Below are 18,617 nucleotides of genomic sequence, written 5' to 3'. Positions count from 1 at the left end.
AGAATTTCAGAGCATCCACTAAAGCAGACCGTAGATGTGCACCATAACCCAGCATTTTCACTCTGTATACGCCCAACAGGGGGATGTGTGTGGATAAGGACTTGAACTAGAATGTTCTTTGCAACACTGTTCACAATAGCCCCACACTGGAAACCACCCAAATGCCCGTCAATAGTAGAATGGCTAAATAAATGTCTATCCAAGTGATGGAAAACCACACAGAAAGAAGAATGGCTTCCAACCACACACAATATGGCCGACTCTCACACACAATACGGAATGAAAAAAGCCAGACACAACAGCGTACACAGCATATGGTTCTGTGCTGTTGGAAGTTAGAGTCACGCTTACTGTTGAGGGTGACTCAATAGGGGGCATGAAGTGGGGCTTGGGGGCTGACACCAGTGTGTTATTGATCTGAATACATGGTTGTGTTCAGTGTGTGGGTGTTCTTGGAGCTGCACACTTCAGACGTGTGCACTTCTCTGTATATACTGTATCTCAATAAAAAGTAAAAGTTGCTTCTCGGAATGGGGGCTTAAAAAATAAAAATAAGGCTGGGTGTGGCGGCTCATGTCTGTAATCCCAGAACTTTGGGAGGCCAAGGCAGGTGGATCACCAGAGGTCAGGAGTTCAAGACCAGCCTGGCTAACATGACGAAACCCCGTCTCCACTAAGAATACAAAAATTACAGGGTGTGATGGCACACACCTGTAATCCCAGCTACTCACGAGGCTGAGGCAGGAAAATCACTTGTGTTCGGGAGGTGGAGATTGCACTGAACCGAGATCACACCATTGCATTCCAGCCTAGGCAACAGAGCTAGACTCCATCTCAAAAATAAATAAATAAATAATAAATAATAAAAATCAAAAAGTAAAAGTATAAAAAAAAATAAGCCTTTCTAGAGGGCTGACTGTGAGAAGCCTTAGGGAGGTGAAGGAGCTGACTCTGCCCCTCCTCAGTGCAACTCTCCCTCCGAGTCCTGGGTTTCCTCTGACTGCAGCCCCCTGACAGCAGATTGATTCTGTGACGCTCAGAATACCTCCTGGACTACAGTGGTACCAGAGTGAACCAGCAGGCTCAATGTCGTGACCTATGGTGCCTGGATGTCCTCTTAAATCTATTGATGGTTCCTGTTTAGGTTCTGCTGACATTGGATGAACACCCAATGTGCCAGGTCCTGGGGACACAAGGATGAGGAAGTCCCTGCCCTCAAAGAGCTTGGGATCTGGAGAGAGAGGAACCCTCACTTAGAGTCCAGTGTGTTAAATTCCCCTCAGGGAGACTCGGGAGGATGAGGGAGGCTGGGAAGGTTCTACTGGCCCAAGTAGAGAGGCCAGTGGAGAATGAGGGGTGAGGGGAACTCCCAGTGGCTCAGGACCCACTAGGCCTCAATGCGCGATGGACATCAAGGGGCTGAACTTGCTGGCATCAGGGGTCTTGCCAACACTCCTCAGAATCTCTTACAGTATCAGGGTAGTCACATGAGAACGAAGCTCAGCTACAAGTGCACACTACAGCGTTAACACAGTGACAAAATGGAAAGCAAGCTACATTTCCAAGGATGGAAGATTAGCCCAAAGAGTGCGAGAGGGGCCAAATGACGGGACTCTGTTAGAACCTGGAAGTGATGCTGGGGGAAACTGTTGCATGATTCTCAAGGCCCAGGGATGAGCTGGGATTTGACCCTCTGCGCAAGCCCCCAGGTGAGCCTGCTGCGGTGCCATGGCTGCTGGCAGAAGACACAAGACTCCTGCGTCAGAGACAAGTGACTTTATTACTCCCAGCACAGCAAATAGCTTGAGCTTTATATTTGCATCAGTTTCCCTTGTCCCCAAGTCCCACAGGGGCCATGCAAAGGGGCCCAGGAAGCGGGTGGGTGTTGTGCACACAGCACATTCCTCACAGCTGAGGAGCCCTGAGCTCAGGGAGCCCAAATTCTTATAAGAAATCCTGATCCTTGCCCTGGGGGCAGACATCTATCTATATCGGACAGAAAACAAATTTGCCCTTTGATCTGGGGAGATACACTATCTCTATCTACCAAGGCTGTTTGCTATATAAACATCCTTGTAGAAATAGTTCTTCTACTTGCAAGACGTGCAGAAACCTGAGAGACCCATGGAGAACTGTCTCCCAACAATGACACAGAAAGAAAATTTAGGCAGGGCATGGCGGCTCACACCTGCAATCCTAGCACTTTGGGAGGTTGAGGCGGCTAGATCACCTAAAGTCAGGAGTTCGAGACCAGCCTGGCCAACATGGTGAAAATACAAAAATTAGTTGGGCATCATGGCATGCGCCCATAGTCCCAGCTACTTGGGAGGCTGAGGCAGGAGAATCACTTGAACCCAGGAGCCGGAGGTTGCAGTGAGCTGAAATCGCACTACTGCACACCAGCCTGGGTGACACAGCAAGACTCCATCTCAAAAAAAAAAAAAAAAATTTAGAGTCGCCAAGAAACAGATAACAGAACAGTATACATGTGTGAATTTGAACATTTGGTGTCTACATGTGCATATTACATAGGCACTAATACAAGACCAGCAGAATATTCCCACAAATGTTCACAGGGGTTCTTGCTGGATTTTTGTTCTATGACAAACAAAACAGTGACCATTGTACCCAGGAATCAATAGCCAGCCCTTGCTATGTGTTTGCAACATTCCAACCCCTGTTCTGAGCACATTACAGGTATCACCTCATTTAATCCTCATGGCAACCTGTGAGTCAGGAGCTGTTTATCATCTCCTTTTGCAAGATGAAGGAAACCAAAGCCTGGAGTGGTCACTCAGTGGGGAGTGAGTAGATTTGGGATTCTGAATCCAAGTAGTGTGGCTGCAGGCTCTATGCATTTTTTTTTTTTTTTTTTTGAGACAGGGTCTCACTGTTGCCCAGGCTGGAGTGCAGTGGTGTGATCTCAGCTCGCTGCAACCTCCGCCTCCTGGGCTCAAGCGATTCTCCCACCTCAGCCTCCTGAGTAGCTGGGACTACAGGCGCACACCACCACACCTGGCTAATTTTTGTATTTTTTGTAGTGATGGGATTTTGCCATGTTGGCCAGGGTGGTCTTGAACTCCTGACCTCAAATGATCTGCCTGCCTTGGCCTCCCAAAGTGCTGGGATTACAGGCGTGAGCCACTGTGTCCGGCTTCATCCTCTTAAAACCACATTCCTTATGCCTTGAATAAAGCTTTATTATTATAGCAGAAAACGCCCTCTTACCAGCAACCTTTTTATTTATAGATTTAATGATAAGTCTAAAATAGAAAGACAGGAATTGTTTTCTCTACTCAGAAAATTAAGTGAATCGGAAAACGACTGTAGTGGAATATGAAGACTATGTAATAACATGCAAACGCAAAAATGATCACATTAAATGGCAGTTTATGTAATTTATATGGAGCAATATTGCAAATTGATTTTAAAATACATATGCACAGGAAAAAAGCACTAGAACAAGATATACGAAGCTATGACTGTGTTTGCTTTAGGGGGCTGAACTCTTGGTGAATTTATTTTCTTTACTTCATTTTCTGAATTTTCCATAATGCAGTTAGAGTTCTTTTATCATGAAAACAGTTATAAACATTTAAAAAGCAGCCGGGCGCGGTGGCTCACGCCTGTGATCCCAGCACTATGGGAGGCCAAGACAGGCGGATCACGAGATCAGGAGATCAAGACCATCCCGGCTAACACAGTGAAACCCCGTCTCTACTAAAAATACAAAGAAAAAAAAATAGCTGGGCTTGGTGACGGGCATCTTTAGTCCCAGCTACTTGGGAGGCTGAGGCAGGAGAATGGTGTGAACCCAGGAGGCGGAGCTTGCAGTTAGCCGGGAGGCTGAGGCAGGAGAATGGTGTGAACCCAGGAGGCGGAGCTTGCAGTTAGCCGGGAGGCTGAGGCAGGAGAATGGTGTGAACCCGGGAGGCGGAGCTTGCAGTGAGCCGAGATCTCGCCACTGTACTCCAGCCTGGGCAACAGAGCCAGACTCCATCTCAAAAAAAAAAAAGAAAAAAATTTAAAAAGCAAAATGAAACAATGAAACAGATCGTAGGCTACTAGGGCTACTAGAGAAAGCAAAATCTAATCTAGACAAAAGGCTGTAAACGGGCCACCAGTAGGTCTGACCTGCCTGAAGAATGTCTTGCTTGGCTGAGTCTTTGTTGTTTAAAAAATACATGCATTAGCCTCTGTCACTGTAAAGTTGGGAGATTTCAGATAAAACTCAATCTTTCTCTGGACGCTTGTATTCCTGTGACCCAGCAAGTCCACTCCCAGGATATACGCGATAGAAATGTGCACACCAAAAGCCTAGAAGGTCCTACAATGTCCTAGAATGTCCTAGAATGTTCACAGCAGCTCTCTTCATAATAGCCCCAAACAAGAAACCACCCCAATACTCATCATAGTAGAAGGGGTGAATAAATTGGGGTGTAAATTTGTGAAAAATCATGTATTGATTGATGTATCCTGTCTCCCTAAAACATATATGACCAACCATGAGAAACGGTACAAAAGTTGAGAAACAATGATTTACAACTATACCCAAAACTTATATCGAGTTCAGACATGATGGGGAGGGAAAGCAGCCAGACACAAAGTCCACCCTGTGTGTAAAATGTTAACACAAACCAGCAAAGCCAAGCTCAGGTGTTAGGTCTAGGCAGCAGTCACCTTGGGATAAGGGTGGGGGACGCAGCCTCAACTTCCCAGGCTCAAGCCATCCTCCCACCTTAACCTCCTGAGTAGCCGGGACTCCAGGCCTGCACCAGTGTACCCAGCTAATTTTTAATGTTTGTTTTGTTGTTGTTGCTGCTGCTGTTTTGAGACAGAGTTTTGCTCTTGTCGCCCAGGCTAGAGTGCAATGGTGCCATCTTGGCTCACTGCAACCTCCTCCTCCTGGGTTCAGGCGATTCTCCCGCCTCAATATCCTGAGTAACTGGGACTATAAGCATGCACCATCATGCCTGGCTAATTTTGTATTTTTAGTAGAGATGACGTTTCGCCATGTTGGCCGGGCTGGTCTCGAACCTCTGCTCCTGAACTCAGGTGATCCGCTCACCCTGGCCTCCCAAAGTGCTGAGATTACAGGTGTGAACCACCGCGCCTGGCCTTTAAATTTTTTTTATAGTGATAGGTGTCTCATTATGTTGCCCAGGCTTGTCTCAAACTCCTGGGCTCAAGTGATCCTCTTGCCTCAGCCTCCAAAAGTGCAGGGATTGCAGGCATGAGCCATCGCACCCATCCCATATTTTTTGAAATCAACCTACTGTGGGATTTTTTTTTCTCCTTTTCTCAACATAACCCTAAGCAATAATGTCCATGAAGTCAGGGTTTCGACGAGCTGTAGAGTTCAGCAGTTAACAACACAGACAGTGTATCCAGAATGTCTAGGTGTAAAGCCTGCGTCCTCTAGAGTTGTGTGACTTTGGGCAAGTTACTTAAACTTCTTGGTCCTCAGTTTTCCCATCTGTAGAATGGGATGAATAACAATAGCACATATCACAGGGTGGCCGAAAGAATGAAATGAGTGAATTGTGCAGAGTTCTTAGAACAGCTCTGGGCATGCAGTGGTGGGCTGGTAACTGTTTAACAATGACTCAGAGGGAAGGCCTTTACTGATTTCCAATTTCTCTGGTGTAAACACTTCCATTGTGACTGATTTCAGGCTACCATTGAGAGGTCACTAAAGGTGGTGTTGGTAAAGTGGCCACTAGGTCATCCCAGGGTTGAAATCAGCAACTCTGTGACCACAGCCTAGATGTGGGTTTTGGAACAAACCTAAGGAAACATGGAAAAGCCCTCTGATGTTAACTCTCTGTTTTTTTTTTGTTTTTTTTTTTAATGAGTCAGGGTCTCACTCTGTCACCCAGGCTGGGTGACATAGTTCACTGCAGCCTCAAACTCCTGAGCCCAGGTGATCCTCCCACCACAGCCTCCTGAGTAGCTGGGACTACAGGCATGCCACCACGCCCAGCTAATTAAAAAAAAAATTTCATAGATACAGGATTTCGCCATGTTTTCCAGGCTGATATCAAACTTCTGGGCTCAAGTGATCCTCCCGTTTCAGCCTCCCAGAGTGGGATTACAAGCGTGAGCCACTGCGCCTGGCCTAGGCTCTGACATTAACTCTTATAAAAACACTGAAAAAAAATGTGACTCACGGGAAATTAAATAGCCAGCTTGTCCTTATGATGGATTCCTAGGGGTTTCCAGAGCATTCTGGGATGTGTGCACGGGGTCCTCCCTACCAGGTGTCCCCAAAGGGAACATTCATTGCAAACAGCGTTCATGCCACCTTCCTGTTTACTTGGTGCCCTGGCCTGGGCCGTCCCCGACCTTCCCTTTCTGGATTTATTAAAGATTCTTTTTACTTCTATACACATAACTTGTGGAGGTGCCCGTTTGAGAATTTCTTTGGAGAAATCTGTGTACGACTCATCTCAACTTTCCCCAGTTTTTATGTCATGAAGCCTGATCGGCACACAGTTTGGAATTCCCCCCACACTCCCTCGCAGTCACTGTCATGCTGACAGTATTTTACAGCTGGAACAGAACACCTGTTTGCCCAGCGCCCACGAGGGCCCAGGCGCCCTCTTAGGTCTGGAACGGAGAAGGAAGGAAGTGAACCAAGCCGCCCCCGAGCATCTGGCAGAGGAGACAGGCGGCGCTGGAGAACCAGGAGCAAATCATGTCATTGTAGCCCGAGACTCCTACAAAGAAAATAAAGCAGACGAAGGGGCCTGGAGGCTGGAACCTGGGCTGGGGCCTCAGGGGCTGGACAACCCCTCATTTCACACCATCTGGGCATTTCCTCTGTGCCCCGGAGTCCCCAGGATCATTTTGTTTAAATGTGCAAGCATGAAACTCAATTTCTCAATTTCTAACTGCACTCCATGTGCTTATGAGGTAGTAGAAAACTCTGAATGTTGGCACTTTAGGATAATTGACCTCGTTCAGGCTCAAAGCCCCTTTGGCCAATTCCTGGGTAAATTCAGGATTTGCATTCCATCGGGGCTATTCTCGTGTGTCCTCTCCTCCTGGCTGACCCCTGAGCCTGAATCCCGGGATTCTTTTTAAAGCCTGGTTATCACCCTGCTTCGTGGTGCCCTGCAAAGCACTTGGTGTTTCCGTTACAGGGGGACACCCGGCTGCTTCCAGTTTTCGGCACTATAGATGACACGCGCTGCTGTTTGTGGAGGAATGTCACAGGATGATAGCTCATGTTCGAGGACTGCCTAGCAGGCCTGAAAGTTTCCGCAAGTATTAACTTATGCAATCCTCCCAACTCTCCTTGAGCGGAGGTTGCTATTGTTAGGTCCATTTTACAGATGGAGAAACTAAGGCACGGAGAGGTGAGGTGGTGAAAAGTGGCAGAACTGAGATCTGAAGTGTCACAGAGGAGGGTGGGGAGGAGCTGGCACAGAGAGAAACAGCAACAGCGGATGGCCTTTGCTCCATGCTCAGGACAAGTCTCTCTTTGATTGAGTGCACTATGTTGAGAGGCCCCTGGGGAAGGTCTCAAAGCCATCACCCACGGCACAGATGGTGGAAGCTGGTACCCCTGCCATGCTGTGCTGGAAGTGTGCTTTGGTTACAGCCTGCGTGAAGGGCGAATTTGACAGAGGCTCTCTCCATGTCAAAGGTGCATGTCCTGGCCAGGGGTGGTGGCTCACACCTGGAATCCCAGCACTTTGGGAGGCCAAGGCGGGTGAATCTCCTAAGGTCAGGAGTTTGCCAGCCTGGCCAATGTGGTGAAACCTCGTGTCTACTAAAAATACAAAAATTAGCCGGGCGTGGTGGCGGGCACCTATAATCCCAGCTACTTGAGAGGCTGAGACAGGAGAATCACTTGAACCCAGAAGGCGGAGGTTACAGTGAGTGGAGATTGCACCACTGCACTCCAGCCTGGGACAGAGCGAGACTCCATCTCAAAAAACAAACAAACAAACAAAAAAAATGATGCACGTCCTCTTTTGACCCTCTGCTGGCTATCTGCCCTTGGGAAATACCTGCCCATGTGCACGAAGCAGCATGGATGTTTATGCAGGGATGTTCCTTGCAGCATTGTTTGCAATAGTAAAGAATTGGAAATATCCTAAAATGTTCATCAGTAAGTGAGTGGTTAAATGATGGTACATTTACACTATGGAATCTGTCACCATAAGAAAGAACGCTATGTCTATATCTGGGTTTCTCAACCTCAGTACAATTGACATTTGGGCTGGATCATTCTTTGTGGTGGGGGAGTGTCCCGTGCATTGCAGGAGGTTTAGCAGCATCCCTGGCTCTACCCACTAGATGCCAGTAGCACCAACCTCCTTGGTGTGACACCCAGAAATGCATCCAGACATTACCAAGTGTTCCCTGAGGGTAAAATTGCCAGTGGTTGAGAACAGCCAGTCTATATGCAGTGAAATATGAAGATCTCCAAAACAGACTAATACATGAAAAAAAAAGTTACAGAACTGTATGCATTAAAAAAATACAAGCTGGTCAGGTGTGGTGGTTCGAACCTGTAATCTCAGCACTTTGGGAGGCCAAGGAGAGAGGATCGCTTGAGCCCAGGCATTTGAGACCAACCTGGGCAGCACAGGGAGACCCCCTACTTACAAAAAATAGAAAAACTTAACTGGGCATGGTGATGCACACCTGTAGTTGCAGCTATTCAGGAGGCTGAGGCAGGAGGATTGCTTGAACCCGGGAGGCAGAGGTTGCAGTGAGCCGTGATTGCACCACAGCACTCCAGCCTAGGTAGCAGAACAAAATCATGTCTCAGTAAGTAAGTAAGTAAGTAAATAAATAAATAAATAAAGCTAAGCTATTTATTTATATAGACGGCTGGGCGCGGTGGCTCATGCATAGATACAGATACAGAGATAGAGTCATGCATTCAGTGAGTTTTACTGAGCATCTGCCCCACGCCTGGAACTGTTCTTGGTGCCGAGGAAGTAACAATGATCAAAATGAAGTCCCTGCTCTACTGGAGATTACACTCTGGAGATTACACTCTGGAGATTACACTCTGGCTTCTGGCGGGGAAAGACAGGCAATGAACAAGCGAATAGACACACGGTGTCAGGTGGTGATAAGTGCTACAAAGAAAGATAAGTGGGGCTCGGGGACCTCAAAAAGACACAGGGTGCTGTTTTAGAGTGGGGTCAGAGCAAGCCTCTCCACTAAGGTGACATTGAGCAGGGAGCTGCATGAATGAGGGACCAGCATGGGAACTTACAGGTCAACGGGCTTCAGGCAGAGCAGGAGTCTCCCTGAGGCAGGATGGTGCTGTGTGAGCAGGAGGCCCAGCGAGGAGACCCGAGTGCCTGCAACAGAGTATGTGAGGACTGTGATGGGCAATGAAGCCAGTGAGACATCAGGGTTGAAACCACAGCTGGCCTTTGTTGCATTGACTTTGTTTTTTGCCTCAAGAACTGGAGACGTGAGGAGAATATCCAGCTTGGAATGTAAAGAGGCCAGGGTGGATGGTTCTGGGAGTAATGGAAGAGAAAAGGGGAGGGAGAGAGGGAGAGAGAAAAGGAAGAAAGGAAGGAAAAGAAGGAGGGAGGAGGGGAAACACCAGATTGTCTAGCTCACTGAGGAGTTCAAATCCCAGCTCCTCCATCTCCTCAGGCAACCAGCTTCGCCTCTCTGAGCCTCAGTTTCCTCTTGGGTAAAATGGTTTAACCATGCCGCCTCTCTCATAGGAGAGAATGTTGCCAGCAAAGTTCCCATTACGGCACTTTTTCTATAGGCCTTCAGTGAAAATGGAAGATTCGCCCTGTCCTGCCCCCTCCCCCAGATGACTCAGACAACTTCTTTGCAGCATTGCTGTGGCCCAGGGGCCCCTGTTTAGGCTGCAGGCTCCCATGGAGGCCCAGAGGGAATGCCTTTCCACATGTCAAAGAAACCTGAGACCCTAAATTCATATCAACTGCAGACCTTTGGGCCTATGGCTATTGCCAAGAAGAGCCTTTTAGAAAAACATCCCAGCAGGGGCCGGGTTTGAAGGCCTCCAGGGGCTTGTGGGAGCCAACATTTTCTTCTGTCTGACAGCCCCTTCCAACTCCCCCAGCGCGGGATCCCTCCCTGACAGCTGGTGGGCGGAGTCTGCTTCCAGAGGCTGGGCTTTGGGGTTGGGGTCTCTCTCTCAGCCCAGGAATAACCCAGCCCCCGCCCCTCCCCCTCCACAGTTCACCCTGCAGGAGAGGTCAGGCGTTCCCACGGCATCTGCTTAAGATGCTCATAAATCCATGGGGACAATCCCAGGCCTGGGGCATCTCCATGTCACATAAGTGGGGAGGGGAGTGCTTGGCTAAAAAGGGGGCCTCGAGAGGCTATAAAGATAGCAGCACACGGCTGGGCACGGTGGCTCAATCCCACCACGTGGTAGCTGTAATCCCAGCACTTTGGGAGCCTGAGGCAGGTGGATCACCTTAGGTCAGGAGTTTGAGACCAGCCTGACCAACATGGAGAAACCATGTCTTTACTAAAAACACAAAATTAGCCAGGCGTGGTGGCCCATGCCTGTAATCCCAGCTACTCGAGAGGCTGAGGCAGGACAATCACTTGAACCCAGGAGGCGGAGGTTGCAGTGAGCTGAGATCCCGCCACTGTACTCCAGCCTGGGCAACAGGAGCGAAATTTCGTCTCAAAAAAAAAAAAAAAAAGACAGCAGCACACGGCTCACTTTTCCCTTAGACTCTGCAGGGCCATGGAAATAGCCACAGGGACTCAGGCAGCGGAAGAGAATGTTCTAGAATCCCTGGCAGGAGCCAGGGGACCTGGAGATGCAGCCGGGTGCATCTATTCAGGCTTTCAAGCCTCCAGCAACCTGGAGACCTGCTGTCTCTACGCCTCTCACATGGAGCCAGCCTGTGGGGGCGAGTGGCTCCCTGCTCCCACCGCCCCCACTCCTCCGTGTTGGTCAGCCAGGGCAATGAGAATATGCTTGCTTTGATGAAATGTCAATCACTTTTATATAAATATCTATATTTAGGACTCCTTTAGAAAATAAGAAGATCTGGGAGCACACAGTCACCATGCAGCTGCCCCCTTTAGAAAGGCACGTGCCCTCCCCTGGCCACAGTCTCCACCTCTCCCTGTTGTCTCCTTGGTGCCCAGCCTCCAGCCCTCCTCCCCTTACTTGCCAGGCCCCGGAGGACTTGGATCCCCAGTCTCCTGCCCAGAGATGCTCCGGGGCAGCCAACCCCATGCCAGATGAGGGTCTCAATGGAGTAGGGAGGCAGGCCGAGCTGCAGGAGGCCTTCCCACTTAGAATCAGCAGCTGGGGCAGGAGGGTGGAGGAGGAGAAGCAGGAGGGTGGAGGAAGGACATGCCGAGGTCTCAAGCCAGAGAACACGGGGCTGATGGGGAGGTGGCAGAGACAGGGCCTGCTGGGAGAAGCAGGAAAGGCAGAGAATGTGTCCATGCGTCCGAAGCCCTGACCCGTGGTGGAGCCATTGTGTCGGCAACCAGGACACGCGCTTGTCTGAGCTCCAGGAAGAGAGAGCTGTGTGCACATCCTGTCATCAGAGCAGCTTGAAATAAATGCCCCTATTTGTGTATCCGATTGGCAACAAGTAAAAAGATTAATGATAGGAGACAGAAAGCAGATGAGAGGCTGCCGGGGGCCAGGGAGGGGGTGGGGAGTGACTGCCTGATGGATACGAGGTTTCCTTTTGGGGTGACAGGAAAATTCTGGGACGAGAGCAGCAGGGATGGCACAATACTGTGAGTGTGCTGAATGCAACGGACTGGATCACTTTAAAACAGTTAAAACAGTAAGTCCTATGTCGTGTGTATTTTACCACAGTTTAAAAAAAGACTCATATCCATTGTTGGTGAGGGCAGGGGGAAAGGGGGCAGGCTATCAATCCACACGTGCTTCAGGAGGACAATTTGGTAATTCACATCCATCATTTCCTTTTTCATTTTTTAATTTTAATTTTTTATTTTTTGTAGAGGCAGGGATCTCACTTTGTTGCCCCAGCTGGTCTCAAACTCCTGGCCTCAAATGATCCTCCCAATTCGGCCTCTCGAAGTGCTGGAATTACAGAAATGAGCCACTGCTCGTGCCAGCACACATCAATAATTTAAATGGTTAGCCCAAAAATCTTTTAGAAATCCATCCCACAGAAATTCTGAAATAAAGATGTGCGTGCAAGGAGGTTCAAGATAGAAATGTTCCTTAAAAGCACAATTGCTGGAAGCCATAGGAATGCCTTACCAGTTTTCTTTTGTTGTGTAACAAAGTACAACAAACTTCATGACTTCAAATAACACTATTCCCTCTCCATAAAAACACCCAAGTCACTGGTGATGTCACAGTTCTTTTCAGAAGTCTGGACAAGCATGGCTGGATTCTCTGCTCAGGGCATCCGAAGGCCAAAATCAAGGTGCCAGCTCACTGCATTCTCACCTGGAGCCCAAGGGCATCTTCTGAGATCACTTAGGGGCTTTAAGACAGAGGTTCCCATATTTCCCGACTGACTGTGAGAGCCAAGAGTCATCCTTATCTCCTGAAGGCCTCTCTCAGGTCCTTTCTGACCCACCCCCGCAGCAATAGAGAATTTCCCTCAAGGTAAATCCCTCTCCTACTTACAATCTCCCCGTCAGAGAGAATCCCAGCCCTTTTAAGGGCTTAACTAATTGGGTCAGGCCTACTGAGGGTCATCTCCCATTCTTAAAGTCAACAACGTCATAAAACACCCTCTAATCTAATCACGGACTGACACCACTATCATATTTGTAGGATCCTCTATGGGTTATAGACGTCAGCCTGCAACAGTGTCTGTCAATAGGGGACTAGTTCATCTCCATAATCTCAAATACTGGAGAGTTTTTCAATAAATGAGATAGAGCTATATGAACATTTTCCTTGAGACATTATTAACGACATGCAAATAATTGATGCAATTTCATCAGTTTCTTTGATGTAATTGCAAAACTACACATATAGATATTATATATATATAATTTCACATATAATTATATATGTATAATTTCACTTATATATATAAAATTTCATTAAAAAAAATCTATGCATGGCCCAGGTGCAGTGACTCACACCTGTAATCCTAGCACTTTGGGAGGCTGCGGCAGGCAGATTGCCTGAGCTCAGGAATTCAAGACCACCCTGGGCAACACGGTGAAACCCCATCTCTATTAAAAGGCAAAAAATTAGCTGGGCATAGTGGTGAGTACCTATAGTCCCAGCTACTCAGGAGGCGGAGGCACAAGGGTCACTTGAGCCCAGGAGGCAGAGGTTGCAGTGAACTGAGATCATGCCAGCCTGGACAACAGAGTGAGACTCTGTCTCAAAAAAAAAAAAAAAAAAAAGAAAAGAAAGCTATGCATGCTTGTACAAGTGTGTGTGTACATGCACAAAGAAAAGTCTGGAAGAATATAGACCAAACTATAAATAGCAAGTACCTCAAAGAAGTGAGGCTGTATGAAGCAGAATTTTCACTTTTTATTTTATATACTCTGTATCATTAAAATTAGTTACATTGAATATGTATTACTTTCACAGTTAAAAAGATTAAGGGCCAGGCACAGTGGCTCACGCCTGTAATCCCAGCACTTTTGGAGGCTGAGGGGGTGGATCACCTGAGGTCAGGAGTTCGAGACCAGCCTGGCCAACATGGTGAAACCCCGTCTCTCCTAAAAATACAAAAATTACCCAGGCATGGTGGCACACACCTGTCATCCCAGCTACTCAGGAGGCTGGGGCAGGAGAATCACTTGAACCCGGGAGGCTGAGGTTGCAGTGAGCTGAGATCACACCAGTGCACACCAGCCTGGGCAACAAGAGGAAAACTCTGTCTCAAAAAAAAAAAGTTTAAAATATTAAATTTTAAAAAAGCTCATAATGTAATCACTAAATGTTTAAGGTTCATAAAGGAAAGCTGGTCCCCCCTCACTGGCCTCCCCCTCACTGGGAGAAATTATCAAGCCAGGTTGGTCCTTTGTTTTGTTTTCTGTTTGTTTGTTTTGAGAAAGGGTCTCACTCTGTCACCCAGGCTGGAGTGCAATGGCACCATCACAGCTCATTGCAGCCTCAACCTCATGGACTCAGGTGATCCTCCAGCCTCAGCCTCCCAAGTAGTTGAGACTACAGGTGCGTACCATCACACCTGGCTAATCTTTATTTTTCTGCAGACATGGGGGGGTCTCATCATGTTTCCCAGCTGGTGTCAAACTCCTGGGCTCAAGTGATCTTCCCTCAGCAGCCTCTCAAAGTGCTGGGATTGCAGGCGTAAGCCACTGTATCCAGCCCAGACTTGTTATTTTTCCGTTTTGAACTATTTCTTAGTGACTCTTGAACTTCCTCATTGTTCGGTGAGAGGTCTAGAAATCAGAGTGTGGTGAGGACGCGGAACCACACCCGGTGCTCTCTTCTCTCAGAGGGGCCCAAATGTCTCTGTGCAGGCAGCTGCAGGGTAGAGGGACTGTCCACGCTGGAGGTCAGCAGCACCCCTGAGACCTGAATCAGGCTGAGGGTCAAGAGCTGGAGAGGATGGAGTGGGGTGGGCTCACACACCAGGCAGCAGGGATGGGTTCCCGGGGTGGTTGTATAAATCAGGCTTGATGCCAAAAGTAGGAATGATTCTATTCTGCCAGAGAGTCACAGACTAGGCCACCCCAAAATATGCCATTCTGGCATCAGGATTATTTTGAGCTGAAGACAGTTGAGAAGAAGCAGATGAAGGAAAAGCTCTGCCCTCCCCTATTTAAGCAGGACATAGATTTCTTTTTCTTTTTTCTTTTTTTTTTTTCTTTTCTTTTTTCTTCATTGAGACAGTGTCACTCAGTAGCCCAGGCTGTAGTGCAGTGGCGCGATCTTGGCTCAATGTAACCTCTGCCTCCCAGGCTCAAGCGATTCTCCTGCCTCAGCTTCCCGAGTAGCTGGGACTACAGATGCATACCCCATGTCCAGCTTTTTTTTTTTTTTTTTTTTTTTTTGAGACGGAGTTTCACTCTTGTTGCCCAGGCTGGAGTGCAGTGACACAATCTCAGCTCACTGCAACCTCACCTTCTGGGTTCAAGCGATTCTCTTGCCTCAGCCTCCTGAATAGCTGGGACTACAGGCACCTGCCACCATGCCTGGCTAATTTTTTGTGTTTTTAGTAGAGATGGGGTTTCACCATGTTGGCCAGCCTGGTCTTGAACTCCTGACCTCAAGTGATCCGCCTGCCTTGGCCTCCCAAAGTGCTGGGATGACAGGTGTGAGCCACCGTGCCTGGCCCTAAAAGCAGGACATAGATTTCTAACAGTGCCTCCTGGTCATCCTTCTATCAGGAAGGGCAGAAATTCATCACCAGACATAGACCTAGACCCTTACTGCTCAGATGACACCAGAGGAATCTACGTAACAAACTTTGCTAACTGGCCCTTATCTTCTCTCGGTTTCCCCATCTTTGCCTTCCCCCAATCTTCTGTTGCCCCAGAAACTCCAAGTATTTCAGGCAGAAGACAACTGAACACAAGGTGTTTGATGCTGACAAAACTGAGAGTTGGCTGGAGGACCGTAAGGACCCCCCAGGTGCTGCAGAACCGACTCACCAGCAAGGCTGCCTGATCAGGAATGTGCAGAATCAGAAACCTGCCTGAGGGACTGCTGAGCCAAGCACATCCTCAGAGCTGCAACCCAGAGATCGGAGGCCCCACAGCTGCCTCCAAACCTGCCTCTGCACACCCTCAGAGCTGCAACCCGGGGGTCACAGGCCCCACAGCTGCCTCCAAACCTGCCTCTGCACACCCTCAGAGCTGCAACCCAGAGATCGGAGGCCCCACAGCTGCCTCCAAACCTGCCTCTGCACACCCTCAGAGCTGCAACCTGGGGGTCACAGGCCCCACAGCTGCCTCCAAACCTGCCTTTGCACACCCTCAGAGCTGCAACCCAGAGATTGGAGGCGCCACAGCTGCCTCTGCCCCTGCCTCCAAGCACCCACGAAGCTGGAGACTGGACACTCATATCCACACAACCTTGCCTGCCAAGAGAAAATGGGCCACTGAGAGATGCTTCTGTCTCCCTCCTGTCTTCCAAATCTCACGCGAACGTGCTTAACTGTCACAACCAAATGTGCCCCCAAAACCCCAGATGTCAGAGAGTCTGGGTAATTCATTTTAAGTTTTCAGTGTTGAAAACCCTGGAAGGAAGTGGGAACGGATGCCGAGTACCAAGAGTCACTACCCAGGATGGGGACTACACCACGGGAGGCCAAGAACTCAGACTGGGGCCCAGGAGGCAGGAGAGAATCCAGCTACAAGGTCCAACGCCATGTTCACTGTCTGAGCTGGGCCACGCTTGCATTGCTCTACAGAAATACCTGAGACTGGATACTTTATAAGAAAAGAGATTTAATTGGTTCATGGTTCTGCAGTCTGTACAGAAAGCATAGCACTGGCATCTGCTTCTGGGGAGGCCCCAGGAAGCTTCCAATCATGGCAGAAGGCAAAGAGGGAGCAGGCCCCTCACATGGCATGAGCGGGAGCAAGAAACAGAGGAGGCAGGGAGTTGCCACATACTTAAACAACAAGATCTGACAAGAATTTACTCACTATCGCAACGACAGCACCAAGGGCGTGAGCTAAACCATCCATGAGAAATCCACCCCACCCAGGAGGCGGAGGCTGCAGTGAGCTGAGATGGCACCACACTGCACTCCAGCCTGGGCGACGAAGTGAGACCTTGTCTCAAAAAAAAAAAAAAAAAAATATATATATATATATATATATATATATGTATGTATGTGTATGTATGTGTGTGTGTGTGTATAATATATATGTATATATATATAAACCCATTACCATGATCCAGTCACCTCCCACCAGCCCCATCTCCAACACTGGGGACTACAATTCAACATGAGATTTGAGCAGGGCCAAGTATACAAACTTTATCACCACTCTAGCTGCAAGGAAAACCTTGACACTTTGACATGGTCCCTGGTCTAGGTTTCCTAGGTGACCTCTTCGTCTTTAAACATAGTATTGGGGGTCAAGTTCCTCTGCTTTAGCTTCAGTGCGGCTGAGCAGATTCACTCCTGTGAGTCTTGCACTCTGATAATTATTGATCATCACAATCTCAGTGGCTGCTCTGCACTGAGTGGCTTGCCAAGCACTGCGCTGAGAGCTTCGTGCATTACTGTGCATCGGGTATTTTGCAGCAACTGTATATGATTAGGACTGTTGTTACTATTATCATTTAAAAGGTGATGAACCTGAGGCTCAGAGAGGTTTTATAACTTGCACAAGGTCACACAGCAAGTAAATGACAGAGCCAGGATTAGAACCTATTTGCTGAACCACATGATGACATTGGCTGCCATTATTCATTTTTATTTTATTTTGAAATAAGCAAACAAATCTGTGCTTCCTAAATCAAGTTTCTTTGGAAGACAATTGTTCCAAAATATAAAATGCATGGGGAGGTGAATAGTAAAAGGAATGCTTTGTAGGGAAGGAAGCGGAGCCTGTGGTACTCAATGATCCCTGTGCCCTTTCAGAGCCGACGTTCTGTTCTACAAGCATGCCTCTTTATTCCCTCTTCAATAGCAACTGGGACTGCATCCATGCTGGAAGTTACTACCCGTGGAGCCAGGGTGGGAGGCGGGCTCGGGGGAGGGGACCTGCTTCTTGGAGGATGCTCTGTGATCCTCCCTGAAGCAATCTACAATATGGTCCCAGAGTTGCCATAGCAACTCCCCATCTGGGCTATTTAAATGAAATAAAGGAAGCATCTTCTGTCTCCAGACCATTGTGACTTTGAAGAATGATTCCTTCAGCAGACATTCAACAGTGTCACCCAGGGGTGGCAAACGCAAATGCTCACAGGAAGCGAACAGACAACGTAAACGATCTAATGAAAGGACGGCAGGGAGGTTCAGTGGGTAGTTGGGGGCTGGAGGGCCCTGGATAGTGCACCTCCCCCTGCCCCCATCCATGCAGGCAACTGTAGCTCAGTCATAGCCCCTTGTTACTCTGCAGGAATGTAAACCCAGGGTTACTGGATCTTCAGGTTTGTCAAGAAAAGCTGAAAGCTAGATTTTTAGGTGAAATCTTTTCATCTATAAATGTTAGCACCCAATCCAAACTTTGCACTGGGGCTTCCAGGCATTGTCGTGCAAGTCATGCCCTGCACAACTCCAAGGACGTCAGTTTCGTGTTTGTCCACTCCCTGCCGTAAACTGCACACTGCGAAGCCAGATGTGTGTAGTCCTGTAATGTCAGGGGACTAAATTTGGCTTGTCACCACTGTGCCAATTCCAATTCTAAGTATCCAGCCATAGAGGTCTGGCTAGAGAGATTATTGTTCAACTAACCAATGTAAGCCACCAAAAATAGTGAATAGTGCTCATGGATGTGAAAAGGTATTCACCATATATTGACATGTGAAAAAAGCACAGTATAAAAATATAAAGAGAGCATAATCTTAATTTTTGAAAATAAAGATGTATACATTGTATTAAAAAGTATTAAAAAGCAAGGAGAGAGGAGGGAGAGTATTAGGAAAAAGAGCCAATGCATGCTGGGCTTAGTACCTAGGTGATGGGGTTGACAGATGCAGCAAACTACCATGGCACACGTTTACCTATGTAACAAACCTG

The sequence above is a fragment of the Rhinopithecus roxellana genome, chromosome 20, assembly GCF_007565055.1.
Source record: "Rhinopithecus roxellana isolate Shanxi Qingling chromosome 20, ASM756505v1, whole genome shotgun sequence".
NCBI lineage: Eukaryota > Metazoa > Chordata > Mammalia > Primates > Cercopithecidae > Rhinopithecus > Rhinopithecus roxellana.
The sequence above is the reverse complement of the archived record's forward strand: the minus strand, read 5'-3'. Positions refer to the sequence as shown.